The sequence below is a fragment of the Rousettus aegyptiacus genome, unplaced genomic scaffold (assembly GCF_014176215.1).
Source record: "Rousettus aegyptiacus isolate mRouAeg1 unplaced genomic scaffold, mRouAeg1.p scaffold_m13_p_1, whole genome shotgun sequence".
In the NCBI taxonomy this organism is placed as follows: Eukaryota; Metazoa; Chordata; class Mammalia; order Chiroptera; family Pteropodidae; genus Rousettus; species Rousettus aegyptiacus.
Genome location: NW_023416284.1, coordinates 162,729,933 through 162,757,294, shown reverse-complemented (window position 1 = coordinate 162,757,294; position 27,362 = coordinate 162,729,933). Strand labels below are relative to the sequence as shown.

The 27,362-nt window shown below is 36.2% G+C and overlaps 1 long non-coding RNA gene and 1 pseudogene across 2 annotated transcripts; one reads left to right on the top strand and one right to left on the bottom strand.

The window, feature by feature from the left end:
• Nucleotides 1-17: 17 nt before the first annotated feature.
• LOC107516183 lies at nucleotides 18-26,377 on the bottom strand. Of its 2 annotated transcripts, XR_004951133.1 has the most exons (5): nucleotides 20,599-26,377; nucleotides 20,160-20,255; nucleotides 2,262-2,459; nucleotides 1,603-1,673; nucleotides 18-1,027 (listed from the first exon to the last, which is right to left on the bottom strand). It is a non-coding gene; the product is annotated as an uncharacterized LOC107516183 (long non-coding RNA). The 2 variants fall into 2 exon arrangements; XR_001598207.2 differs by having other exon boundaries at nucleotides 20,160-26,377.
• Nucleotides 12,100-12,677, top strand: LOC118603205 (annotated as a pseudogene).
• Nucleotides 26,378-27,362: the final 985 nt, after the last annotated feature.

Sequence of the window (27,362 nt, the reverse complement as noted above, 5' to 3'; positions counted from 1 at the left end):
GGAAAGAAGAGAAAAGAAAAGAAGAAAAAAGAAGAGAAAAAAGAAAAAGGAATAATATAAAAACTATTCTACACTACCATTTATTGAGTCTGTCAGGACATGAGGTAGGGTACATGTCCACATATACAGTCTCAATTGATGGCAAACATAATTACTGCTAAAAAAAAAATGTAAGTTTGTGAAGGAAAGGAAAAAATGAAGGCAAACAAAGAAATATAACATTACTCCAAAAGAATGGACTCTGGCTATGCTATGCTGAAGAATTTAGTAAGAATTCATACACTGTTTTTAAACAGGCTCCTGGTAATTCAGTTAGACTTATCGAGCAGAGGGGATGCTCTAGATCTAGACTGTGGGAGTTCCAATTCCACCTTCACCTTCACCATTTAGTAGCTATGTGATCAAAATCAAATAATGCCATCTTACTTCTGTGGGTCTCAGTTTCCTCAGATATAAAATGAGGATAATAAAACCACCTACTACATATTATGTGTGTGTGAGAAAGAATACTTCTAAGAAACTTAGAATGGTGCTTGGACTTTATATTTTATATTTACAGGTAGGATACTATGAAACCACAAAAATTATATTGTAGACATAATATCTATTGACATGTGGAAATGTTTGCTATAAGTTAGTCTATGCAGGATGACTCTACTTTTTTGTTATATATATAGATAGATATAGATATAGATATAAATTCATTAACAAAACAACTATATATAATATAATGTTAACAATCTCTAAGTTGTAGATTTATCTTTGAGTGATGAGACCATGAGTGATATTTATGTTATTCATTATGTTCATTTTCCAAATTTTACCAAATGAACTTTACTGATTTTATAATCAGAAAACTAATCACTATAAGTACAATCAGTATTTTTTCACGTTTTTCTTTAAGTAGCGAAAAATGAAATCAAGTAGAAAAGACCTTGCCATTTTGATGATCAAGATAAAAAAGAAAAAAATTTTAAAAAGCCCAGTCACAGAGGAATTAAAAAATCTGAGGTTCAGTGCAGAGTACCTGCAGGGAAAGAAAAGAAATATGGGATTCAGATTCAAATGTGTGCTTAGATCTTCACTACAAAACAATAACTGTGTGACCTTACATAAGCAACTTAACATCTAAGACCTCCAGTTCCCATTTATAAATTAAGACTTGTTGATATCTGCTGTGGAGAATGGGTGATATATGTAAAGATCTACAGAGTACACTCTCAATAATGATATCTTTATCTTAAAAAGTGGTCAACTTATCATCTTTATTACTCATTAAGTAAAAATATAAGCATATGTTTATATAGTTTCCTGCCATAAATTGGAAATTAAGTAAGCTTATGATGTAATAAATAACTTAATAATTTATATTTCTTTTATTAGTGTTTGAGTCCAAATGGCAAGAGTAGGCTCCAGTTTTTTTAAAAGACTATTTGTTCCTGGTCTTTGTTATAACTACTATCTATGTGATTTAAAAATAATAATAATAAAATGGTGAGCAAACTGAGTCTCAATTTATTTATAAAAATAATGATTTAGTGTGTTTTTTTAAAGTAAGTAATAGTAATTATATTATTTACTATGAGCCTTCATGACACTCACCTTGATATATCAGGCATTGTTTTCATTATTTGGGAGTTTCATGCCTATTTAGTCTCATGGTCAAATGGTGTCTAAATAAATAGGGGGGAAATAGAGAAAGAAAAAAGTTGCTCTATTAATATCTGGTCCCTAACTGCATTACTCTCAAAAGCTGTGCTTTTCAAATTTTAATGTGTTGATGAATCCTCCAGGCATCTAACTCAGTAGGTCTGGAATAGGGTCTGTGATTCTTCATTTCTAACAAGCTCCCAGGAGACGCTGATGCTACTGGTCCATGGGTCATTCTTTCAGTAGCTGACTCTAAAAGGGCTCTAGGAATAACATTGTATCTGGGGTAAATGAGTCTATGTTATAGGGGACATAAAGTGAGGAAAACAAAAATATTTCTCATGGTTTCAGTCCTCCCACCTACCCACCCAATATTCTTTTTAAAATATTTCTAAGCTTCTGCTCATTTGTTCCTCCTGACTTGCTCTCTAAAATTCACCTCCATCTGGTAAGTTGTTACTTATCATCTAAAGTTCATTTCCAAAGCCAGGTCTTCTGGGACTAGTTCTGCCCAGTGCATGGCAGTAGCCAGGTCCCTGAACAAATCCCTGTAGCCTGAAGGGAATGTTTCTGCTCCCACTGGCTTCTCTGCTCATCCTCATTCGACTCACCTGCTCAGCACCCATCAAAGGTCCCTTGAGAGATCCTTGTGTTGGGCAGAATGCCATTTCAGGCACATTTCTCCCAATCAGGCATTCCCCCAGACTCTGTAGTTTTCTAGGACAGTGTTTTCCACCTGGCCAAAACGAGTCAGTGGCTTTTTTAACCTTGAACTTTCGGGTCTTTTGAATTCTCTGAGGGGAAGATACCTATAAAAATACAAGATAACATACAAATGTGCAAATAACACAGTAACATTTAATAATAAGAGTTGTTTTCTTTATAACAGAAAAATACTTCAGTGCCACTGAATCTCCTTTCTATCTGGCAAGGGCAAACTCAAACTTCCTGGCAAAGATGGGTCAGAAAGATAAAATAAGTGAGTGAAGGTGGTCAGTTAGGGTCAGTGTCCTGGCAAGCCCATGACTCATCCAAGCAAGGCAGAACCCAGCCACCCTCCCACATGGGAATGCCACCCAGGACTGCCAGATCGCTCAGATGCCAGAAATTCAGATTTTTATATGAAATCTCCCACATCAACAAATCCAATTTTTGGTTGTTGTTGTTTAAACACTATGAAAGCCAAACCAAATAAATCTATGGGCCAAATGCAGCTGGTTGGGGGAAGGCAGGGAGGAACATATGATTCTTTGCCTTTGGTTTCAAGTAACACTGCTTTTAAAATAATTTTCACTTCTAGCCTGTTGCAATCAATCAGAGCTGAGTGCCTGACATCGTCTGTTCTCAGCAACAAGGTCACTCTTGAGCATGTTCAATGAATAATCAACAACTATATTTAGTGAAAGACAACTCCCAAATCTAAAATAAACAAATAAGTAGAAAATCTTAAAAAGAAAATCAATTGAAAAAAATTTTTCAACAACAGGACACAAACCAGTAGACAAAAAGCATCCATCGCCAAATTCTATTTTCTTTTCTATGTACAGTGACAAAACCACTGTCAGAAATTGAAAGATCTGACCTGCCATGTCTGTACCTGAGTAATAGTTTCCAAATAATATCCTGATGGCAGCCAATTATTTGGGGGGAAAACAAAACAAACACATATTCAGTTGAACAACTTCTTTCCTGCACCTCATCCATTCCTTAGCAAAGTGACTCTTTAGAACACACACACGCACACGCACACGCACACGCGCACGCACACACACACACACCCTGCAAATATCCATAAAAGATTAAAGCTAAGCAACCAGAGACCTGCTCTTGCCAGTCCTCCCTAGGATCTAATTCACTTATCAGCCCACCAGGGTCATAAGATTTATCAAAGATTTTGTTTGTTTAATAATTAGAATAAATACTAAGTAGTTGGTTAACTGAGATATCATCAGGGAACATTTGTCACTTTCGTTTCGTGATTATTCCACCCTAACAGAGGAAGAAAGTGTGGATGGCACTATTTGAAGTGTCTCGTTTGCAAAGCCATGGCTGAGGTAAGCCTGAGAGCCTGATACATATTTCTCTAGTACTTTATACCCATAGGCAATATGTTGCAGAGTTTTAGGGCTAGAAGGGACATACAGGTCATGTAATTTGAACTTTTTATCTTACTGATGAGAACAATATGTGGTGAAGTGACCCACTGGGATTCAACCAAAGTTTTTGTTGATGAGTCGAGTATACTCTGCTATTGCTCTTGCTCCATGAAATCACTCATGTTTGTGTGAAGTGGAGCCCCCGAGTTCTGTAAAATCTGCAAGTCTAATTTTCTGAGAGATGGAAGAGGAGAAATCTAAGCCTCAGGAACTCTACCTTCCACCAGGGAACGAACTGAGCAGCCATCTTGCTGTTTCACGTAGCACTCTGTTTCAGAAGCAAGGCAAATAGGCAGGTGAATAAAACAGTTCCTGATTCACTTCGCTTTCTACACTAATCCAAGAGCAGTCTGAATCTCCACTCCCGCATTTTAAGGAGAAGCTTTCTTTGCTTGTACATTCTGTGTGTTCCTATACAAGCATGTGCATTCATTTATTCATGAAACATTTGTGGTATGCTAGCACATGCTACGTGCTAGGCACATGGCCAGACCCTTCAGAGAGAACAATGGCAGTGAAGGACAGGGTAGAATGTTATAAATGACACCCTAAAGGTACTTACATGAAGTTAAAATCAAATTATATTTATTGTATACATGTATATAGGTCTTGAAGTTATATTCAAAGACTTCAAATGCACCCAACCAACTAAATTTTCACCAGCTTGTCCTATGCCAGATTGTGGTGGGTAAGTGTCATTAGAAGCAACTTGGAAGAATTTAGAAATTCAGCGTGGTACCCCATTTTACTATTTACTAGCTGAGTGACTTTGAGCAAATTTATCAATCTTTCTGATCATCAATTGCTCTTGTCTTCATTAAGTAAGACAGTACCTATCTTATAGCTTGTCAGAAAGACTACGATAGCACATGAGTGCAGAGTTAAAAAAGCAACTTACTTCATCTCTCTGTGCTTGTAAAATTAGGACAATAGAATCTATGTCATGCCACTGTTGTGAAAGTGAAATAAAAAAGACACATTCAATTCTAAATACATTTTAGTTATTATATGAGAGTGTCATATGAACTATAAAATATACTAGCTAAAAGTAAAATACTATTAACCATTAAAGTTAAGTAAGCTCACTCAAAAGAGTATCGGGACCAGAATCATCCCAAGGTGTTACACATTCAGGTACCTGATACCTTTAAATCTCAAACTTTCAGGTTCAGTGTTATTTTGGAAGTTCAAATAGATGGCTTTGCTTCAGCTATAATGTATATACCTCTCCAGTTCAACATATGGTCCTTTTGGGACCCTCTCTTCTTATCTTCTCTTTCTTTTTAGACCACTTATCTAAGCATAATTCCTATAAGGACCAGTTCTACATATTTATGTTAAGCCTGTGTATATACAGAAAAAGAAGGGAAATGATGCCAAAGTTTTCCATTTTGGTCTATGCTTATTCTTCCTATTCTTTAAAACAGTAAGAACAGGACTTTTGAGCCACGCTTCTCTTGCTCGGGCCCACTTCCACGTCTGGAAGTGTACTTTCCCTTTTAATAAAGGTTTTCTTTTCTGCTGTTTAAAAAATAAAAATAAAAAGTAAGAATAACATTTCCCATTCTTGAAATGTCATGTCCTCAAAGTTAGTTAGGGAATTTGAAAACTGAAAGGTTATCTGGGTAGAGCAGATATAATTGCCTACCAGAATTTGAAATTACAAAAAGAAGACTCAATATTGTGTTCTTTGGGTTTGAACCCATCCACTACTTATGGGTGCTGAAGAAACTCTGCTCCAGTGACCATTAGGAAGCGAGTGTTGAGCTATCTCTAGACCCGTTTTATAAATGGCTCAATTCGGGTAAAAAAAATGACCACATTGGCTACTTTATTTTATTTTGTTCATTCAAGCGATCATTTCCAAAACAATCAGTTTTATTTTGTTGGAATTCACTCATTTTCTGTTTATACAATAATTTGTATATGGAGACAAAACTTAGTATCTTGTTTAGTGGAAGAAAATGAGCAGGAGTAAAATATGAACGTTTCTTAAATTCAGACTCGTTCAGTAAAATATGAACCTGTCTTAAATTCAGACTCATTCAGTCAAAAGTAAGCAAGAGTATGTGAAGAAGCGTAGGCACTCATCTTAAATCTGCATTAAAAGAATGACTACCCATGCCTTTAAATTGTTGGTCTTATGATTTTTATAATACAAAGAAGAAAGAGGAGGAGGAAATGGGGGAGGAGAATAACCTTGTTGCAAAGTATGGAAAGATGTAAATGAGAGTCAGGTGAAAATTTCAGCCACAGTAATCCTAATATGCATTTCTATGCCTGTTGCATACTTAGAAGAAAATTACGTCGGTTTTCATATTTCCTAGTAAAAACTTCTGTTCTGATTTAGCTGTCCTGGAAACACCTGCAGGTTTGTAGCTGCTAGCACCATCTCTCTCTCTATGGATAATAGGGCGTCCATAAATGATTAAAACAAGGCAACCAGAAACCTGATCTCGCCAGTCCTCCCTGGGATCAAATTCATTTATCAGCCCACCAAGGTCACTGACCTTGATTACCCAGAGCTTAGCTACTAAAATGATTAATTGATTCATTCTCTCGTTTCACTCACTTAACTTGAAGGGTAAAAAAAGGTGAAAATATTTTCAATGAATTGACCTGTAAGTAATTGTACTTAGCTTGCTACATCCTCTAAAACACTAATTAATGGTAGCGAGAAGCATCAATACATTCTACAATAGAGATGAGTGAACAAACAAACCATAGGCTTTCTTATACATTTTCCTAACATTAATTAGCTTGTCTCAAGTTTCATCCTCTCTCTACAGTTCTTCATACTATTCTTAAAAGGCATATGAATTCAAAGAATATATTGGCAGATATAGAGATCTAATTGGATTTCTGGAGAAGAAATATTTAAAGAGTGTTTAAAGATGGGTTTATTTTTGTAGTCATCAGTGAAGAACCCTAATATTGAGCAAAACAGTTTCCCTCAATATCTCAGAAGAAAAGCTTTCCATTAGAAGTTCCCTGCAAATTATATTGCCTTCTTCATGAAATGGTGAGCAGAGAGGAAATAACAAGAGCATACATATAAACTAATTTATTTTCATCGTAGTGACCAATAATCAAATAACCAATCCATTCTAAGCACTGGAAGGCATCATGCAATATTGTTAAAATGATTAAAATGGATTATACTCAGTAGTGTAGTGGTATTTAACAACTTGTTAGGGTGTGGGAGCTCTGATTTGCATCATGTGCTGTTATCTGTGGGGTAAATACACCCACTGTGATTAATAGCAAAGTCATGAGCATGGAGTTAGGTAGAAATGTTTTGTAATGCCCCGTTATATAGTATTTTTTTTATATAAAATCTGCCAGATTTAGCAAATAAAAAGCCAGAATGACTAATTAAATTTAAAGTTTATGTAAATAACAAATAATTATTTTAGCATATATGAGTATGTCCATGTTTTATTTGGGACATATTTATACTAAGAAATTATTCATTGTTTATCTGAAATTCAAATTTAAATGGGCATCCTGGATTTTATCTGGCAATCCTAATATCAATACTATAGACATAAATAACCTCAAATGCATAAATAATAGAAAAATGTAATGATGAGTTTTAAGTATTTATTACCTTTATTTTGAATATAATTTAAATTTTAAGTTTACATAATTTGATTTTTAATCATGACTGTGTTTGACAACTGGCTTCAAAATTTCCTGAAAATTTAACAATTAGTTTTTGCAAGTCAGCTCTAGCACACCTCTGATGGTGAACTTCAGTATAATAGTTCTACACCAGTGTTAGACTGAAAACACAATGATAATACAGATTTTAAAGTGTTACTATGATTTTAAAATAGTAATTATCAGCATAGCTTCACTAAATTTCACAAGAAGTCAATTTTAGTGCACTGAACTCTCCTAACCCCGCATCACCCCCAACCTCCTCCACTTCTGGGGAAATTTTTATGTTGCAAAGAAGAATGTATCTTTGGACTTCTCCCTTTCCATTTTTAGAAATTTTTGTGGTAGACAACCCTCTTTAGGATTGGGTGATTTTAATGAAAAATCTCTAACTTCAAAACTTCTGGCATTTTTCTATGGGATAGAAGGATGGAAACCTAGGATACAAGGTCTTTTTGTTTTTGTGTTTAATTGAACATTTTTATCAGATATTGGTAATGCAAAGATAAACTTGGAAATTTGGAGTAAAGGTGAAAATTTTGCTCTAATCCACAAAGTAATGGGATTAGGAGCATGTGGGTTTGCAGTAGGGAGAAAACAAGATTGAAATGGGCTCTAGAGAACAGGCTACTGAGGAGGCCCAAACAACAATTTACTTAATTTTTAAAAATCAAATAACTAAATAAACAAAGCAGGTAGCTTCACTTTAGTCAAAAATTATGTTCAAAGAGATTTTCAAAATCAATTCTCTGTTTTGACATTTGGAGTATTCCTATTTCATGGCAAATAACTTGCAATGTGAATTATCGCCCCATATACATTATTTATTAGACTAGGTTATTTCAGGTTTTCTTCAAGGGGAGAACCCTCAGTAATAATTCTATTTCATATTATAAATTTATGTCTGATCTAATTTAATTCTCAGTGGACATTTGCACTAAATGTTAACTTTAGTTGTCCTGGGAGAGCATAAAAATATATACTAAATGTAGTATTAAAAACAGTACTTTTATTTTGGGTCAAAGCCTGTACCTAATAAAGACATCTGCATGAAAAGTAGCAAATTTGGATAGCAATACCGGTAGCTAACTATAAATTTCTGTAATCTAGTTCTTTTTGTTAATTTTCTCATTTCTAATATTAAAAATTTTTGTCATGGATAGAAAGTTACTAAATATGTTTGAAATCTCTTTTATTAATTTGAATAGTAATTCAGCGAAGTATTCCTAGAGAATCATCATAGTTGTTTATAAATTTTATTTAGTTTCCAAACTGAATTTTGACTATACCAGAAAACTGTTGTTATTGACAATAATTGAGCTAGACAGAATTAAATTATTTCACTAGTATATCGGGGTCTTAAAAGCTTCTTCTAACCACTTGATTGAACTGATACTGATTAGTAATAGGTGCATCTTAAAATTATTTTTATAGATTACATCATTTGTCAAACTCTCTGTATTACCTAAGACACTAAATGATGAAATTAATCTTCTTAGGTTTTACTTTTATAAAATGAAATTTAATGTATTCCATTTTTCTCAGTGAAATTGAAGTAAGATGTACAAATCAAAGAGAAATACTATAAATATGTCCCAAATAGAAATGTAAAACTAATTCGAAACTTTAAAAGAAATATTTTATAAACATTTATTCATAGAAGAAATAAAATGGTAAAAGTAAGAGTGAAAAGAAATTATTATATCTATGACTTTGTCTCATTTTTTACCCAACACAGGAATTTTGTGGTGGCTACTCTTATCTGCTTCTATTAATTTTTGCTTAAATCTACTAAAGAAGTTGTATTCTTTACAATCACACAATAATGAAAAGGTCACCAAAAGATAACCAAGAATTTGAAGTTCACCACCAGCTGCATAATTTGTGCAAATTACCTTGCCTTTCTGAGGCTCAATTGTCTCTCCTGGAGAGTAAAAGATTGAAACATATATTCTCTAAGCTTTCTTTCTAGAATTATAAAATTCCTACTAAAACAAAAGAGCAGGTGCTCTAAGTGACTCAATAACTTGTGTGCAGTTAGGGTGGTGAATGGTAAGACTTCGGCAATCCTTTTATAGTTGTGTTTCATTAGATGAACGTCTCATTATGCTTTTCTTCAATCAAAACATGGTAAGAATTCAGAATATTAATATATGTTATTTAATGGAACTGTTAGGGGAAAATATTCCATATTTTGTAGAAACATCACAGATTTCATTTTAACACTAAAGCACTGGATTTGTTATCCAGTCACAAATGGTAGAAATTACACCCTCTACCAGTTTGGTTTAAAAATAATATATCAACTTAAAAATGAGCTAGGGGCATATGGCTTTTCAAAATTATTTCAGGGAGTGCACTATAAAAAATTAAAGACGGCTGCTAAAACAGTCTTATCTTATTTAGTGCTTTATTTCAAATCCCAAGCATAATGCTAAGCATACAGTAAATCCTCAATAAATCTTGAAGAAAAGAGCTGGGGAACAAAAGGGACCTTGCAAAAATCTCCAAGATGAGTAAATCTTTATTCATTCTTTGCCACCTACCATGCAAGTTGCCCCAGAAAGAGAGTAGCCATTTCGATGTTCATTGAGTCTCTTGTGTTTGAGACGATACACTTTCCCACCATTTCTTTCACCACCGCACTTCAGACAGACCCTGATGAAGAAGAGGATCCTAACTAAGCATGTCATCTAATCCTTAATTATGGGGCCCTCAAGCTCCGTAGGCAAGGTGTGGCAGTTAAGAGGTCTGAAGCTCAGTCGTTTGTTTCTACCCCCAGCTGAGGAAAGGAAACGGATCCAAAAATAAAGCTCTGCGGGGTAGATTGAAATGCTGGGTAAATATTAGGAAAATAGTTCTCCTCTTCCTTGTGAAATTATATGGATGAATTCCAGAGGTTCATAAGTTCCAGAGAAATCTTTTAATACTGATGTGTTAGTGCAATTAAAATCTAAAAAGTATATATTGCCAGTAGTGTTGATATGTTTTATTTCACACGGAATTAGCAATTAAAAGCAATTTTTGAAAAATTTGGTATTTGTTTCTTAAATTAGTATTTTTCCAGCTGTAAATCCTCTAAAATTAAAGATTTTTTTTTTTTTTTTTTTTTTTTTTTTGCTTTAAAAGTGCTATGTTGCTCAAGTCTAAGGAAGAAAAAGCAAAAAGCAAAGTCAATTCATTGGTGAACGTTTTAAAAATGATATTCTTCAATGCAGTGCACCCCTAGTCACAATAATGTTGTGGTATTATCTTTTTTTAAAACAAAACAAAACAAAACAAAAACCTGTTTCCCCAACGATTTACTTTTAGGGCTTTATCTCATGTGAAAAATAATTACACGAATATGTAAATATATATGTTCAAGAATGTGCACTACAAAAAAAACTGATAAAAAAATCAACAATGGAGTATTGTGTAAATACATTAGAGAACTTTTATATGGTACTATATGCAGCTATTTAAAGGAATAAGAACTATTTTATTGAAATCAAAATGTGAAAGCAAATTTTTAAAAAATTGTAGGGAAGTATACATAATGTAACTCCATTTTTGTTAATAAATATATATAAAAACATGGAAGTTTGTGTGTAGAGAAAATCTTGGAAGAACACATTAAAATATTATGTTTATGTTTGAGTAGTGCAATTGGCATGAACTTTTATGTTTCTACATATAAATTTTTACTATGAACAAGTATCATTCTTATAACTTAGAGAACCCACCATCAAGAAAACCATGATAAAGTTAAAATTATAATTGTTGAAAAGAAAATATGAATTTATTGTTCTTGTAGACTATTTTAACTAGAATAAAAAGAATTAATTGAAAAGTTAATAAGAGAGTTCAATGAAATGGCTGTTTATAAGATTCACATTCCGCTAAAATAGTTCATCAGTATTCCAATCATAAAGAGCTAAAAAGTATATGGATGAAATATAAATGACCAAGGATAATATTTCTCATTTCCCTTTTCCACTATCCAGCCCACAGCTTTCATTTGTTTGTTTGTTTTTTGTTTTCATTTTTGTTTTTGCCCTTATCCAGGACCTCAGTTGGTTAGATTTATTTACCTGGTGAGATGAGGGGTCCTTACATATCAAGATCCTGTAATTTTCCAACTTTACTTTTGGACATGAAAGTACTAATGGGCAACCCAGAGAATTCCTTGGCTTCCACATATTGGCCTCCAATTGTTTTGCAGCAGCCCAATTTCCTCTTGACAATTAGGACAGATCATTCAAGACAGTGGATTAATCCCCTTCTTTCATTTTGGTTAAGTGAAATGAAGATTCGAAATTGTCCAGGTAGCAGTCTCTTCTTCCAATTCAACAGGAAACTATTTTTGTGTTCCCAGTGGAATATTCCTCCCTTGGGAAGTAAGACTGCCAATCTAACAGATTTCATAAGTGTAGGGACAAGAAGCAAAAATTCTACAAATAGATTATACACTGAGAAACAATAACTTAATAATTGGCATATGTGTTAAATGAACAGAAGGAATAAAAGGTATATACATTTAAAGTAATAGACTATAAAAAGAAGAAAAAATATCACAACTATGAAATGGGATCAGGACACTATAAAAAAGGAATACTCAAAAAATACTCAGAAAAGAGATCAATCTGAGATGGCAACTGTGGAACCAGAAACCACTCCCACTCCTAATCTCCCACCTACAGAAGAAGAGAAAACAGAATATAGACAGGAGTTTGCTAACCCAGAATACTATCTTAAACATCTTTTACAGAACAGATGGGCACTCTGTTTTTTTAAAACTTGGCAAGCAAACCTTCAGCTGATCTCTAAGTTTGATACTGTTGAAGACTTTTGGGCTCTGTACAACCATATTCAGTTGTCTAGTAATTTAATGCCTGGCTGTGACTACTCACTTTTTAAGGATGGTATTGAACCTATGTGGGAAGATGAGAAAAACAAACGAGGAGGACGATGGCTAATTACATTGAACAAATAACAGAGACGAAGTGACTTCAATTGCTTTTGGCTAGAAACACTGTTGTGCCTTATTGGAGAACCTTTGGATGACTACAGTGATGATATGTGTGGAACTGATGTTAATGTTAGAGCTAAAGGAGGGTATATAAGAAAAGATTAGGACTTCTTCCAAAGGTAGTGATTGGTTATTAGTCCCATGCAGACACAACTACTAAGAGTGACTCCATGACTAAAAATAGGTGGATTGTTTAAGAAGACACCTTCTAAGTATTCTCATAGGAGACTGCATCAAGCAAGCAATCGAGATTTAGGAGCTGAACCAAAGCCTCTTCAAAAGCAATGTGGACTGCATTTAAATTTTATTTCCATCTAAATGCTGCTAAGATATAAGAAAAGTCTCATTTATCTTTGTCTTGTATGTGTGTGTGTGTGTGTGTGTATGTGTGTTTAATTTTGGCTAAAATGTCCACTTTCCCAATCAAAGAATTACAGTACACATCTTCCCCAGAATCTATAAATATGTCCTGGCCCACTCTGTAATGAGTTAGTGGAATTGCCATTAGAAACACATTTTACCCATCCACAATATTAAAAAAGAACTTGCATTTCCATACCTTACACTAAAAAGAATTCTGCTTATGTTCCATTGTGTGTAGGAGCACATTTTGTTGGTTTGAAAGAGTATGATGCATAGTTTTCTAGAAATTATCTTTGTTTCTTTTTACAGCATTGTCCTTGCTGTACTCTTGTTGATGGCCGCTAGATTTTAATTTATTTGTTTCCCTACTTGACAATTTTAGTGATTCAGATTTCAGTTTTTCATTTGTTTTGTTTTGATTTTTTTCCCTAATGCAACGCTGGTGAAGGATCCAGGAATATGACACAAAGGTGAAATAAACATTAATTTTGTGCAAAAAAAAAAAAAAAAATTCAGAAGAGATCTTAAAAAATAAAAACATAATAGCAGAAAAAAAATTTTAGTTCAATATAAGAAGAGAAAGATAAAGCTACGGGAGTCTCACAGAGAGCAAAATAACAACAAAAAATAGGAAATAAAAGAAAGAAGATAATAAATTTAGAGGACCAGCCCCAAAAGTTCATGCTCCAAGTGATAAGATTTCAGAAAAAAAAAAGAGAATATAAAACAAAGGAAAATATTTAACAAAAAAAAAAAATTAAAATTTTTTCCAGAATTAGAGAATGTTTTTTAATTGAGATGGTTCATCGAATGCCCATAATAGTATATAAAAATAGACCCACACCAAATTTCATCAGTGATTACACAATACTTGAAGCAAAGGTCCTACAAGCTTCCAGAAGGAGAATAAAAAGTCAATACAAAAGATCAAGTGAAAGACTCCTACTACCAACACTGGGACTTACAAGGAACTGAAAAAATGTTTTCGAGATTGTGAATGAAAATTATTTCAATCCACAATTGTATACCAGCAATACTATGAATTAAGTGCAAGGATAGAGCAAAAGTATTTTCAGGCCTGTAAGATTCAAATTTATCCTCTGTGTACCTTCTTCTGGAAGCTCCTGGAGGTTTTGTGTCACCAAACCAAGGGACTAAATCAGCGAAAAAAGAAATGAAATCCAGTAAAAGATAGAAGTGATAAAAATCCCCAGGATTATGGCAAAGGTAGATTCCAGGACAATAGCTGTAGTAGCTTTAAATGAATATGGCAACCAGTCTAAATTGGAGCAGTTACAAATGCTCCATAAGAGACTTTTCCTTTAATGTAAAATTGATAGTTTATCTGATGTATCTGAATGACTTGAGAGATTTTAACAGTGACAGAGAATTGGTGGTTAAATTAATAATTAGTACATAGAAAATTAAGCAAATGCAAAAATAAGACATTTATTAACTCAAAGGGAACAGAAAGTAGTATAGAAAAGGAAAAATAATAATACTCAACAAATTATATAATTTTCAAAAGATAATACTATACATAGCAACTAAAAAAGTATTGGGAAGATATAATAAGACATTTTAGCACACATAGAAAATACGATTAACTTAAATTTTTAGATCTAATAAAAAGGCAGATGGTAGAGTAAGATTCGAAAAAAAAATAGCCCATCACCATAACTCTGATTCCTAATCAAAATGAGAGAGATTGCAAATGGAACGCCAAGGGGATTCATAAGTCAGGGCCCCAATGGGAAGCAAGTAGTACACTCCAGAAAAGTTTAGTGAAGGGATTATTTATGAGCTATGGCAGGTGTGGAGAAACCACAAAGAAGAGTTAGGTGCCCCTGGGCTAGTAATAGCAACTGTTATAACCACAACTGTTATAAGCATAAAGGAACAAGAGGAAGAAGCTGAACACAGTGGTGGAGTGTAGAAAGGGTCACCTTAAGAGGAGCTGTGACCTTTAGCCTTTGATGGTGATTATGCAGCCAATCCAAGACCACTCTAGAGGGAGGGAGCAGGGAAATACAGGTGGTCCCCTGCTGTGCTCCTTTCCTCCTGCAGGGGCTCCCCGTTGGACAAACCCAGCTGGGCACCAGTGGACAAGTGAGCCTGTTAAAGTAACCTGCACGGGTCTGCCTCTGAAGCAGAGATCTTCATGCAAAAGGGTAAAGAGTGCTGGTGAGAGGGTTGGAAACAGTAGCTATCTGGCACAGTGAACATAGCACATAGTAGTCCACATAATTTTTTCTACCCTGCTTTTTACTGCTAGTTACCACATAAAGAAAATATCTCATCATTATGGAAAATTATCTACTTTATTTTAGTTTGTTTCAGATATGAGATCTAATAATAATAAAAATAACATTAATAATAATAAGAAGAAGAAAATCAAACTCTCAACAAACACTTCAGTGAAGCATTCTTTGGGCACATTTTGATCTATTTGAAAATAAAAGAAATATTTGTGAAGATAATTAATTCGTTGCCTTTTCGATGCGACTATAGGCAGAGAGGATAACATAGCATAGGGAAAGATCACGGACAAAAGAAGGATTTGAAATGCACTTGAAAGTCCTGCATTAATATCATTTAGGGAAGAGGTGGTTGTTTGGTTTGATTTTGCAATTGGAATGGATGAATGAAAGAAACAGCATAACTGTGGCAGGTCATGCTTACAACACTACCTGCAAGGGAACAGCTTTGCCATTTCCTGATTCTGAAATACAGTGGAAATCTGATCCTAGCTTTGAAAATATATCTCCAGCCACAAGTAGGTTACCATACATAGATATTCTTCAACAAATATTTATTGATCACGTACTCAGTGGCAGGCACCATTTTGGGGGCTATTGATATTACGATCTATAAGACAGACATTGTCCCAGCACTAACGAAAGGTTTGTTCAGACAAATCTTGTGCGGCAGTTCATTATATTTACATAAAAGGTAGAAGATGAATAATGAAAAGAATAGTCAAGCTCTAGTTTAATTAAGTTTAGGGAGCCTAAAGCCCTCTGCTTCCCCGTTCCTTCTGTCCTATGAAACATGGAACGTTCATATGAAATCACTGTCCTTTTAAGCTTCACACAATATTATCATCTCAGGGATAAGGGATCCCAGTATCTACTGGAAGGATTAGGCTCAAGTAAATCTCGGAAAGATGGCTGCCCGTACTTTTCATTTAAAGCCTTTAGAGAATTATTTATATTATTGTTTTAGAATACTCTAGTTTTGTCACTCATTCATCTATTTAATAAATGAGTGCCTTCTGTGTGCAAAGAAATGGTGAAAAGACAAGATTCTTTGCCAAGAAGATAGATTTTAAACACCTAATTATACAATCAGTTATTTAATGACAATTGAGATGAGTGTTATGAAGGAAAAGTACAGGATGCTTTGAGAGTGTGGGGCTGTGAAGTCTTCCTTGAGAAAGTGACATTTGTGCAGATTACTGGCTGATTTGTAGGAATTAATCAGTCCACGGATTGCATATTTAAATTCCTTCTGGGTGGCAGTCAGGTAACATCTGGCAGGGTAAGACTGATGAAAACATTAAGGCTCTAGGCAGACCGGAGGAAGTTGACTGGCCTTAAGGCATTCAGATTCACACTTAAATAATCTCTGAGCTGGCCAAACAAAAGAGGCCTGCAGCCAAAGACAGCAGACGGGCTGGCAGGCTGCTGCTGCTCCAACATGCAGGCAGGGGGAAGAGCAGGTGCAATGGCCCTGAGGCAGGAGGGAGCCGTCTGTTCCAATGAACTGAAAAAGAGCATGTGTGGAGGAGCTCAGAGGCTCCAGCAGGAAGGGAGAAGAGCCAGTCACTCCAGGCCTCATCAGCAGGTGAGGGCTTTGGTCTTTATCCCAAGTACCCTTGGATGTATTAAAGAGTTTTAAGCAGAAAAGTGAATTGATTGGACTCGCATTTTTAAAAGTTCACTGGGCAGCAATATAGAAAAGGATTGGAAGCAGACAGGAAGCTGTCATGGTGGTTCCCCATCTCTCCTTCAGTTTTTCATCTACATAATTTATGTAACTGTGCCTTCACAAGTCTTAGCTGTGTTCCTGACTCCAAATGACTAGGCTGGATGCTTCTGCCTTAGTCCTGACTCTGACAATGAAATTACAGGTGTCTAAACCCTGGAATGAAAGGACCTGAAGTAAAAACCTGGAAGCCCATACATACAATCTTCTATCTGCTGGCTGATTTGGACCTTGGTTCACTTACTGAAATCAAGATGGGCAAGACAGTCCCTGTTTTCAAGAAATTCATGTGATTGTGAAGAGAGATACTTAAGCCAACAAATATTAAGTGCTGTGATGCCAACAATGCTAATGTGAATCCTGAGTATTATGGGAGCATTCGAACGTGTACCTAACCTGCCAGAAGGGAAAATCAGCTGAGGTTTCACCTGCAGACCTAAAAACTGTTGCTAGATTTATCATTTGGTATAGTATTTTAAAAAGCATCTCTTATTTAGAGGTGATCTCATGCAGACTTTTGACAATTAACAGACCTCAATGTACGTAAATGATTATATTACTTTTGTTTGTAAATAACTTTCATTGTTAATTTGTCCTTTCTTGGTGGCACTATTTTTGGTTCTTAAAGAAACAAGGTGAAGGTGAGTACTGTGAGTCAGCAAGCCTCCATAATGGTTATTTAAAGGTGAAAACTTGAAGGTAGGAAAAAGTGAGTGAGCCAGACACATTTGTTCCTCCTTTTAAAAAATGGAAATGACAAGCTCTTGCAACTTTTATACACAGCCTGACATGATGTATTTGTATTTTGTTGTTATTGTACAAGACAAATCGGGTGAGCATTCAGATGTTAAAATTAACTCACTTTTTTGAACTTATTTATTCATGGTTATATTTAGGCTCAAAATTAATTTCTTCCCTCCTTTTCTCTCTCTACAACTTTGTATAAAACATGTCCATATGATATTATTGCTATAAATAAACCAGTGAGATTCAACATTTTCTTAGTGAAAATAACCTTCCTTGACATAATAATCATTCCTCTTTATGATATCACTAAATCTAGATTCAAAACTCTCTAGGTCAGTATTAAGATTTAATTTTAAGGCTATTAAGTCCTTGGATAACTGATATAAAATCTTGTAGTATTGTAAAATCAATTTTTATGCAGAGATTATTTATTTCTGCTCATGATCAAGGGCAGGGCTCTATGCTGCAGTCGCCGGGGAGGAGGAAGATTTCCAGTGCTCCGCATAGTGAACTGATGACATGGAGGTTTCTTTAACACAAGCATTTGCATTCTCACTCCCCGGAATAACAGTGAAGAACAGCTGCGGGATGGCAGATGAGTCCAAAAGTCAGCCAAACAAGGTTGCTATCATCATGCTGACTATTCGTTTCTACGACGTTGCTCTGATGTCTCAGACACAAGCCCAAACATCTGCCAAACTGCTTTTTTTCCCTCCAAGGAACAAAAAGAAAAGAAAAGAAAATGACAGTTTCCATCGGCCCACTTTTTACTCTGATTATTCAGTCCTTAGCAACCAGAGTATCTACATTGGGACACATTATAATGACTGTTATAACTTTGAAGAAACCAAATCTCTGATCTTTTCGAGAAAGATGTGTCAATTTTTGATGGTAAAATGCCTTACAGCCTACAATTGAGTGGTGAAATATATGTATCTCACTAAAACTCTTTGAACCAGAAAGTTGACAGTGTGTGGAATTATTGGTGATAATAATACTAGTGACTACTGTGTACAGTGTGTTAAGACTTCTAAATATAGTATTTCATGTAATTCTTGCAACTATAACATGGTAATATAAGGGGACTGTGTTTTGTTTTGATGCTAAACATAGTTCTTCACATATACTAAAGCTTAAAAAAATCAGTAATAAGATATGGGGTTTAGTACAGTGTCTATCATATAGGGACCATTCACTATATTCATTTATTCACAAAAAAAAATTCATGAATGAGTGTCCCAAAGTTGCCTTTCAAGTAATATTTCTTCTGATGTGTCTATTTAGATGCCTCTAAAGCAAAAAATAAATTTTGAGAAGCAACTATTACACATTTAATATGACAAACACATCATTAGGAAAATAAGCCATGTGAAGCAGATGTGGTAGAGTTGAAAGAACCAGAAGTGCTGAATCCCACACCTACCTCTTACTCACAATTCCTAGCCAGCAGCTGGTGGTCGAGTATAGCGTAGTGGGACAAGAACATTTCCCTCTAACAAGACCTAAATGGATGCTAGGGTCACATCGCAGTGGACCAAGCTTCAGGCCCACAGGGGCACCCAGCCAGTGTATGTGGGTGGCTGTTCAGGGTGTGACTCAGGACAGCCAGATATTAGGAGACCATCGCAAGCACACTAGGTCTAAGCTGGGGAGGGCTGAGGCTGCCAGATGTCCCCTGCTCTGGAAATAGTTGGATCAAGTTCTCTCTGTACCTGGGCATCTAAACTGGTAAAGCTCAAACTCCTTAGCCTGACATGAAGTACTCTCAAGATCTTACTCTAGCAGACCTTACTTCTCACCACCTTCAGACATATGCTCTACATTACAACCAAACAGCTAGTTTATGGGCCCAGGAAGTGCTTAGCACTTTTCCAGGGCCATTTGCTTGCTCTCACTACTCCCACTACCTGGGGTGACCCATATCCACCCATCACCCTCTATTACTTGTCCAGACCTTTGCCTCCTTCAGAGCTCAGTGCGGAAAAGACTTCCTCCACAGAACTCTCCCTGACCCACCCACCACCAATCAGACATGATTTTACTGCCCTCAGAAAGCTCACACCACATTCTTTGTATTTCACTGTTTGCCACTTCCTACTTTGAATTAGTTATTTGTACCTGTGGCTTAATCCCTTTTGTTAGACTAGAGTTCCCTGGGACAGTGATCAAGTCGTCTACATTTCTGTACTAACCACAGTACCTGGGCTCGATGCCTTAAAAGAAGTGGTTACCCAATAAATGCCTATTGAGATGATCGCTGTCTATATTGCAGCCTTGCCTGTTCTATTGAGAGTGAATAAATAACCATAATTTAATGGTTTATATATGTACACAAGTTATTGGCGAAGAATGACAAAAGTTGAGAAAGCAGGCCTTTATTCTACAAAGCATAAAAGGCGACGTGCGTGTTTAAATTAACACAAAAACGTATCCCCAATAATATTGCTCTTACTAAAGGGAAACAAAAACTCTATTTAGTATTTACCATAGCACAGATTTTCTGAAAATGTCAAAGGAAAAAGAGGAATGGGGTAAATAGAGGGCTTGAAGACAGTAATTTCAGACTTCCCATGAAAACGTACCTGCCGAGAGGCAAGAAAGCCTGATTCCCTCCTGCAGTGGAAATGAGTCCATATTATCCTATTGAGAAATGCGTTGTTTCATGACTTTTGTCATTCCTGTTTAACCGACAGAAAAGAAGTGAGAGATTGCGAGGACAACGAGGACGCCTGCTGCCTCCTTTACCCCTCTCCTGGGACCTCCACAGGAGCCACGAGGGGCACTGCTTCCTCCCTTACCAGCACAGGCTGCTCCACCAACACTTCCTACTTTGAGCAGAGAGAAACACCAACCGAGGCAAACGGCTGTTTGGATGTAGGTCAGGAGGAATTCGCTGCATCATCAGCCTAGCTACCCTTGAGGTCTAACTGGTTTCATTTATCTGGTTTTGTGATTGATATAAAGGACCTTGTATGACTGCAAGACCGATTTTCATCCTGGAAAAGAACATTTAGTTCTCACCTGATGTGTTGGTAAAGTCCCTGTGGTTTTTGCCTTTGAGAACGTTAGATGCTCTTGAGAGCTTATATCCTGCTGCACAAGTAACGCAGGCTCCCATAGCTACCGAAACAACCAGAGACAGAGATTAGAGACTTCACGCTGCTTGCAGAGAGAGCACCAGGGCAATGCTAGAGCTTTTCAAGCCCCTTCAGGTGCTCACATCCTATGACGACCAACACTGCACTGAAGGAGATTGCCTTTGGAAGGACCTGGGTCAGTTGGCCCTGGCGGACAGTGAGGATACAGCAGGGCCCTAAGAGAGAGGGGAACAGATCTCCATTATTTCATATCAGGAAAACTTTGCTTACTGAATAAAGGCCAGAGAGTCAAAGCATAAATGGAAACAAGGGCAATTTAAATGAGATAATCTAAAGTATAAGTTTCATTAAATTAACTAAATGAAATCCCATGCACTTTTATTCTAAAACTCTATTTCCATTAAATCCAATTACTTCCTTCTGTGCCTTTGGCTTTAAATGAATGTCAGCAATGATTACATTGAATTTCTGCATCCTGCCCAACCCCTAGCTTTCACGGTAAAGGTGCAGTTATAAAGTGATTGCAGCGGCCAAATGCACCTCCGTTCAACAAAGGGGCAGACACCAACTAAATACATACACTTAAAAATACTGGATCTCTTTTGTTCTTTTTTTCCCAATTATTCCCCACTCCCTCATCCTCCAGAAAAATTTTATATATGTGTGTTCCTCACATTTTCTAAGAGATTAGCAACTTGGCTTACATGTATTTTTTACATTTATTTTTCATCAACATCAGAAGCCAGCAATCCAGCTCATAAAACTCATTTCATCAAGTTAACATGAGTGACATCAGATAGGAAGGGCATGCTACCACCCTCCTCTTAGCTGACCGGGCAGGTATCCCATGAACTCCGCCCCCTCCCCCCACCGCCATCAAATGGAACCAAGTGGAATCATTTTCGCAGGCAGTCACTGTTCTCAAAAGCCAAACCAGCCTTATTCTTGCCCACTTTCACTCTCGTGAAAGTTAATAACCTTGCTTATGAAAAGAGATAAACATATGTGGCAAAACGGAGATTTCATAGCTTTGACTGGCTCTGTGGATGTAAATTTGCTCCAGACTAAAGTCTCAAAAATCAATCAAATGTAACCTAACTGCAAAACCATCACAGCTGATTTTGTTACATTTGTTGGACTTTATAGGGACGAAATTCTCCAAAGCTTCGAGGTTGGAAATTTTATGAACAAATTGAGAAAATAAGCTTTCTCTAGCAGTTTTGTTGACTGAATTTCTCGATGAATTCTGCTTCTAAGCAGTATAAAAATATGAATTTGGGGATTGTTATTACTACTTCACCATTGTGTGATAGAACATCTCTCTATCTTATTGGGATGCTAAATCCTGGAATTCTTCTTCTGTCACTTAAATTGTGAAATATAGTCAAATCCCAGAAAAATCTCAAGCTGAGAATAATGCCTGCTATTCAGCTGTCAAGACATTGTCAAATCGAGTTTTGTTATTGGTGATGGTGGTTGATTTCAATAGAATTCACTTTTGGAAGTATCATATTATAAAGCTAACAGTGGTTTTAAACTTTGGCTACATTTAGAATTGTCTGGAAGCTTTGAAAAATATGATACTTAGGCCCTACCTTAGGCCAATTTAATCACACTCTTCCTCGAAATGGGAACTGGGTGTTGAGATAGCTCAAAACACCCTAGACGACTCGAGTGTGCAGGAAGAGTTGAAAACCACCTAGATGTAGCCTGAAATGCAAATTTAAGAGGTATTATGTGTGGAAAACAGAAAAAAAGCATAATTACCTAAATTAATCTTCTAATTAATTAAACTGATGTCTATCCTGGGCACTTCAAATAAAGTGCTAGATGTCCAAGTCCCTAAATTGCCATTTTGGGGATAAAAAGCCAAAGCATTTATTTGTGCAAGACTACAAGATGTAACACAGTAGACCTTAGTGAAAAGGGACCTCATAAGATAGCTGGGACTCAATGATAAGGAAGCCTGGCTAGGGATGACTGAGTCAAGGTGGTCCCAGGAGCAAGGCTTCCCTCCTTCTTCATTGGAGGCAGGGGTTTCTGGACTCATACTCCATGAAAGTCCTTCACTACTCCCAAGAAAAGGAACTGGCCTTCCTTTAGACCTGCAGAAGTAAATCTTTACAGCTAACTGAAGCCTTCTATACCAAGAACACACTATTCTATCTAGTATCCTCCTTCCATTGTTCACAGAGCTCAACTAATCAGTGAGAATCGGGACACTCCAGTGAAGTGACAAGGCCTTTCCTTGACCTGGTTGACGTCACTTTTGGAATCTCTACTGTGGCCAGCAGGATTTATGGTCCCAGATGAGGTCCTCATCTGTTTCTAGGAAAGGATTGAATCACACCCACAGGATTTAACTGAAGAGTTACAGTCATTTTATATTTCCAGAAAATTCTTTTTAAGATTAATCTTATATGTCACCACAACTATAAAAAAATTGATTTTGAGAAATTATATCTGAAGGTCAAGTAACATTAGTGATATATATATAACATCTCCTTATTATGGCATGTTTTGAGAAACTCAGTTTTTATCGTGTAGCTCTACCAGATGGGAAATGGGCCCTAATTAGGCCCAAGGTCGAGAAGGCAATGGTTCTTACCCTCTAGATTGTCAAAATCACCTGTTGAATTTGAATCTGTGTTTTAAAGATATTCCCCAGATTAAATAGCAGAGAGTCCTCAGACCCCAGAGATGGGAGATGAGCACAGGGATCCTGTTTGTACATTTTATGCACAAGGACAATGACTACAGACAGTATCATTTACCTCTGACAATGGTCTCCTGAAAATGAATAGGATTCTTCTAGTGAGGGCTTTATTATTAATGTGAACAATGTATATGTTTCTGAGACATTATAGCCCAACTAAAGTCCCTAAAAGAAACAGCAAGAAAATCTTTACTTTTAACTGAGGAATGCCTATTAGGCCCTTCCATCACCACTGCAAATGTTTTGTCTCTGTGCCCCAACTCCCACCTTCCTCAAATCAGTTATTCTATGTCAGCCTCCTTGGCTATAAGATAGGGAAGTATAGCAGTATCTAGTGTGGTTCACGTTTAGACCTTTAACTGTTTCACTAAACTATATATTGGTCACAAACATGTTGTTTAGACACTTTGTAATTTACATTTTAAAATCTATGTTTGCATATAAACCAGTTTAACTTAATGGAGATGATGATGATGATGATGATGATGATGATCATGGTTGACTTTGAATGTTGGATTTATGGAGAATGTAGTTTTTGATGGTTTTAACATAAGAGCACTAATATACATTTTGTGGATTTATTGCCTGTTAAGTAAGATATTTGAGTAAATGTTTCACCTGGCATCTGAAAGGGACCTAGACCAAGGGACTGAAGATGAAGTTCAGACCTGATTGTGGAGAATGTCGAGTAGTGAAGAAAAAATATCGATGATGAAGAAAATGTTCATAAAGGAAGCAGTTCTGTGAAGTAAACAGGATGCTCGGAGTGCTCCATTAACAAAGAAGGCTGCTTTTCGTAATGGAGAGAGAATAGAATGAAGTCCATAAGAGCCACCCAAGGGTCAGGAAAGGAGGAAAGCTATCTCCTTCGGCACATCCTTGGTCTGAGAGAAATAGATTATGGATAGATAGAGAAACGAAACAGAGATAGAGATAGAGATGTGGGAGGAGAGGCGAGAGAGAGAGAGAGAGAATGAGAATGGCAAATAAAATAAAGCTTTCTAGAGAGATAGCTGAATTTCCTGAGCCCTTACTACGGGCACTAACAGTCATATGGTGTAGGAACTCATGCTATCTGCACTTTAAGATAAGGCATGAAATGGTTAAGCAATTTGCCCAAAGACCTATTGAGCTGAAATTCTAATAAGCTAAGCAATCGGACTCCAGAGACTACATGCTTAACCGCTCTGCTTTAGAACTGAGAAAAAGATGGTTCGCAAAGTAGAAATGCCTTTTTTATATGCATTTTATTGTATCCCTTCTATCAAGTTCATAATCATACCTAAGGCACAAATAAATGAAGATGATTTAAAAATAATTAGAGATAGGCTAGTTTTTAAATGTGCAGATTGATGGACTCTGGCAGCTATTAATTAGACAAAACAAAACAAAACAAGATCAAAAGGCTGCCTATCACATCCCAGTAATTGAAAATGAGAGAACAGATATCAAAAGCTGAAGTGATGATTTGTTTACCCAGCCATTTACCAAGAGAGTTAAAACTGGCCATGATCTCTCTATTTCTGAGTATTCTCTAAATCCACAACAAATGGATACTAACAGATCTTGCTTTTTCACTCTAAATAAGTTATCCATGAGAGCTGATTTATGTGACTTTCTCCCTTTAACATTTCATTGTGGAAGTTTTCAAACATACAGCAAATTTGAAAGAATTTTCCAATGAAGGTTCAATGCACTCGGCACCTGGACTTCCCATGCTGGTTTACCCAGCATATACCTTAGCAACAGCATTCTTGATCAGTCTTCAGCTTCATCTCTGAGTCATCTCACAGAGCCCCAGTATCATGCTTGTTATTAGTTGAGTCATTTGGATGGATGCTGATCATTCACTGTGCCTTAGGCAGGAATAAGTGATGAGCAACTAACTAATCAAGAGCAGAATCCAAAGAAGCAAAACAAAGGGTCTTTTGTGGGGTGCCTATTATTACTGATAAACTCTTCATGCAAACTTATGATCAACAATCACATGATGGTAAAAGTTTTAAAAAGATATCAAAGCTATAACAACATTTGCACTGTAAGCTAAGATTTATTAGAATTATTTTTCTACTTTAATTTCACTTTTTCTGTTGTTTTTTGCTCATCCTGGGTAATGAATGGGATAGAACTCACATGGTGCATAAAGAGACATTTACTCTCACATGCACTGGCCAAATTGATGACACTTGAACTTCTATTCCAACAGTACTCAATCCTGCAGCAAGTCATTTGAACATAGAGGCCACATTTATAGACATCTCAACCATCCTCTCTTTAGAAAACCAATGTCATCAACTGAGATAACTAGAAATACTGCAAGGAGGGCACATACCACGATCCACAGCTGAGAGGACCATTGCCTGCCTTCCCATGGGATTACGAGCTAGGTGTAGGTATGGATTGCTATGGATTGAATTGTGTCCCACCAAAAAGATGTGTTGAAGGCCTAATCCCTGGAAATTCAGAATATATCTTATTTGAAAATAGGGTCTTTGTAGATTTAAACAAGTTATGCTGAGGTCATCAGAGTGAGCCTTTTAAATTTAATATGAGCAGTGTTCTCATAAAAAGAGGACATTTGGACATAAAGACAGACACACGCATAGTGGGGGGGACACTATGTAAATCTGAAGGCAGAAGTCAGGGTGATGTGTCAGCAAAATAACAGAAGCTAGGAGGGAAGAATGGAACAGATTTTCCCTCACAGTCCTCAGATGAAACCAACCCCTCGATCTCAGACTTCTAAACTCCAGCACTGTGAGACAATAAATTTCTCTGATTTAAGCTATTCAGTTTGTAGTACTTTTTTACTGCAGCCCTAGCAAATAATTACAAAGATGTTTGCAGGAACCCAGAGACCATTGCCTTTGAAAATATCATATACAAGGCTAAAAGCAGTGATGAGGAAAATAATTGATTAGAAAAAAATCTAATTGCACAAATTTCCTAACAAACATGTACCAGCATTCTGAAGATATTCTTTAAAAGGAAAAATGTTAAATACATATTTTATAAAATGACCTTTAGACACCATATCTAATACTTTCTTTCTTTCTTTCTTTCTTTCTTTCTTTCTTTCTTTCTTTCTTTCTTTCTTTCTTTCTTTCTTTGCCTCTTTGGCTTTTAAATGTGACTTATTTCTGTTTTATTGAAATGTAATAGTACAATGTTTTTCATAAGGATAAGTAAGTGCCATAGAATACAGGTGTGTAATGGATGAGTAAATTTGGGTGAGAAATTCTTCATTCTTTCTTTTCAAGTCAGCAATGTCACTATTTCTTTCTTCTTGGAGTACACACACACACACACACACACACACACATGTATATGTATATATGTGCATATATATACATATATGTGTATATATATATATGTATATAAGATCATGCAGAAAATAAGAAACTAGACATTTTAAAATAGATAATTCTTCACCAAAAATCTTTAGGGGCATAGTAGAATTTAATTCCCAGTTTTTTCTTACCCCTGAACCCAGAAATCAAGTAAAAGGGAGCAATGCCAATGGCCAATTCTTCAGAACTGGAAGGCCTTATGGGCTTTAATTATTGGTAACCATTTCAGAGGAATCACAGTCCCTCTAGGATGACCTAGATACTTTGATTTCTTTCTCAATTCCTTTAACCGAAACTGTAATTGCTGTTCAGTCTCCTTCCTCCTCCTAATTCTTGTGTGCCCTAGCCCTCAAATACTGAAACTTTATTCAAAGTCATCCAGCCTGTGAAACAGAAAGTGGTTCTAACTTCGTGAGTTGTCCTAAGATGGCCAGGTATTGGAAAACATCACCACCAGCAGTGGCACAGGTTACTGCAGGTGGTGATGTTTTCCCAGCAGCTGTCACAATAAAGACGTGCCCTAGGGAGGATCAGGGCCTCTGGCCTCAGAGTTAAGACTGCTTTGCATACATATTGGGAGACTTCGATCCCCAATTACATAAGCTGAGTCAGAATTCACTG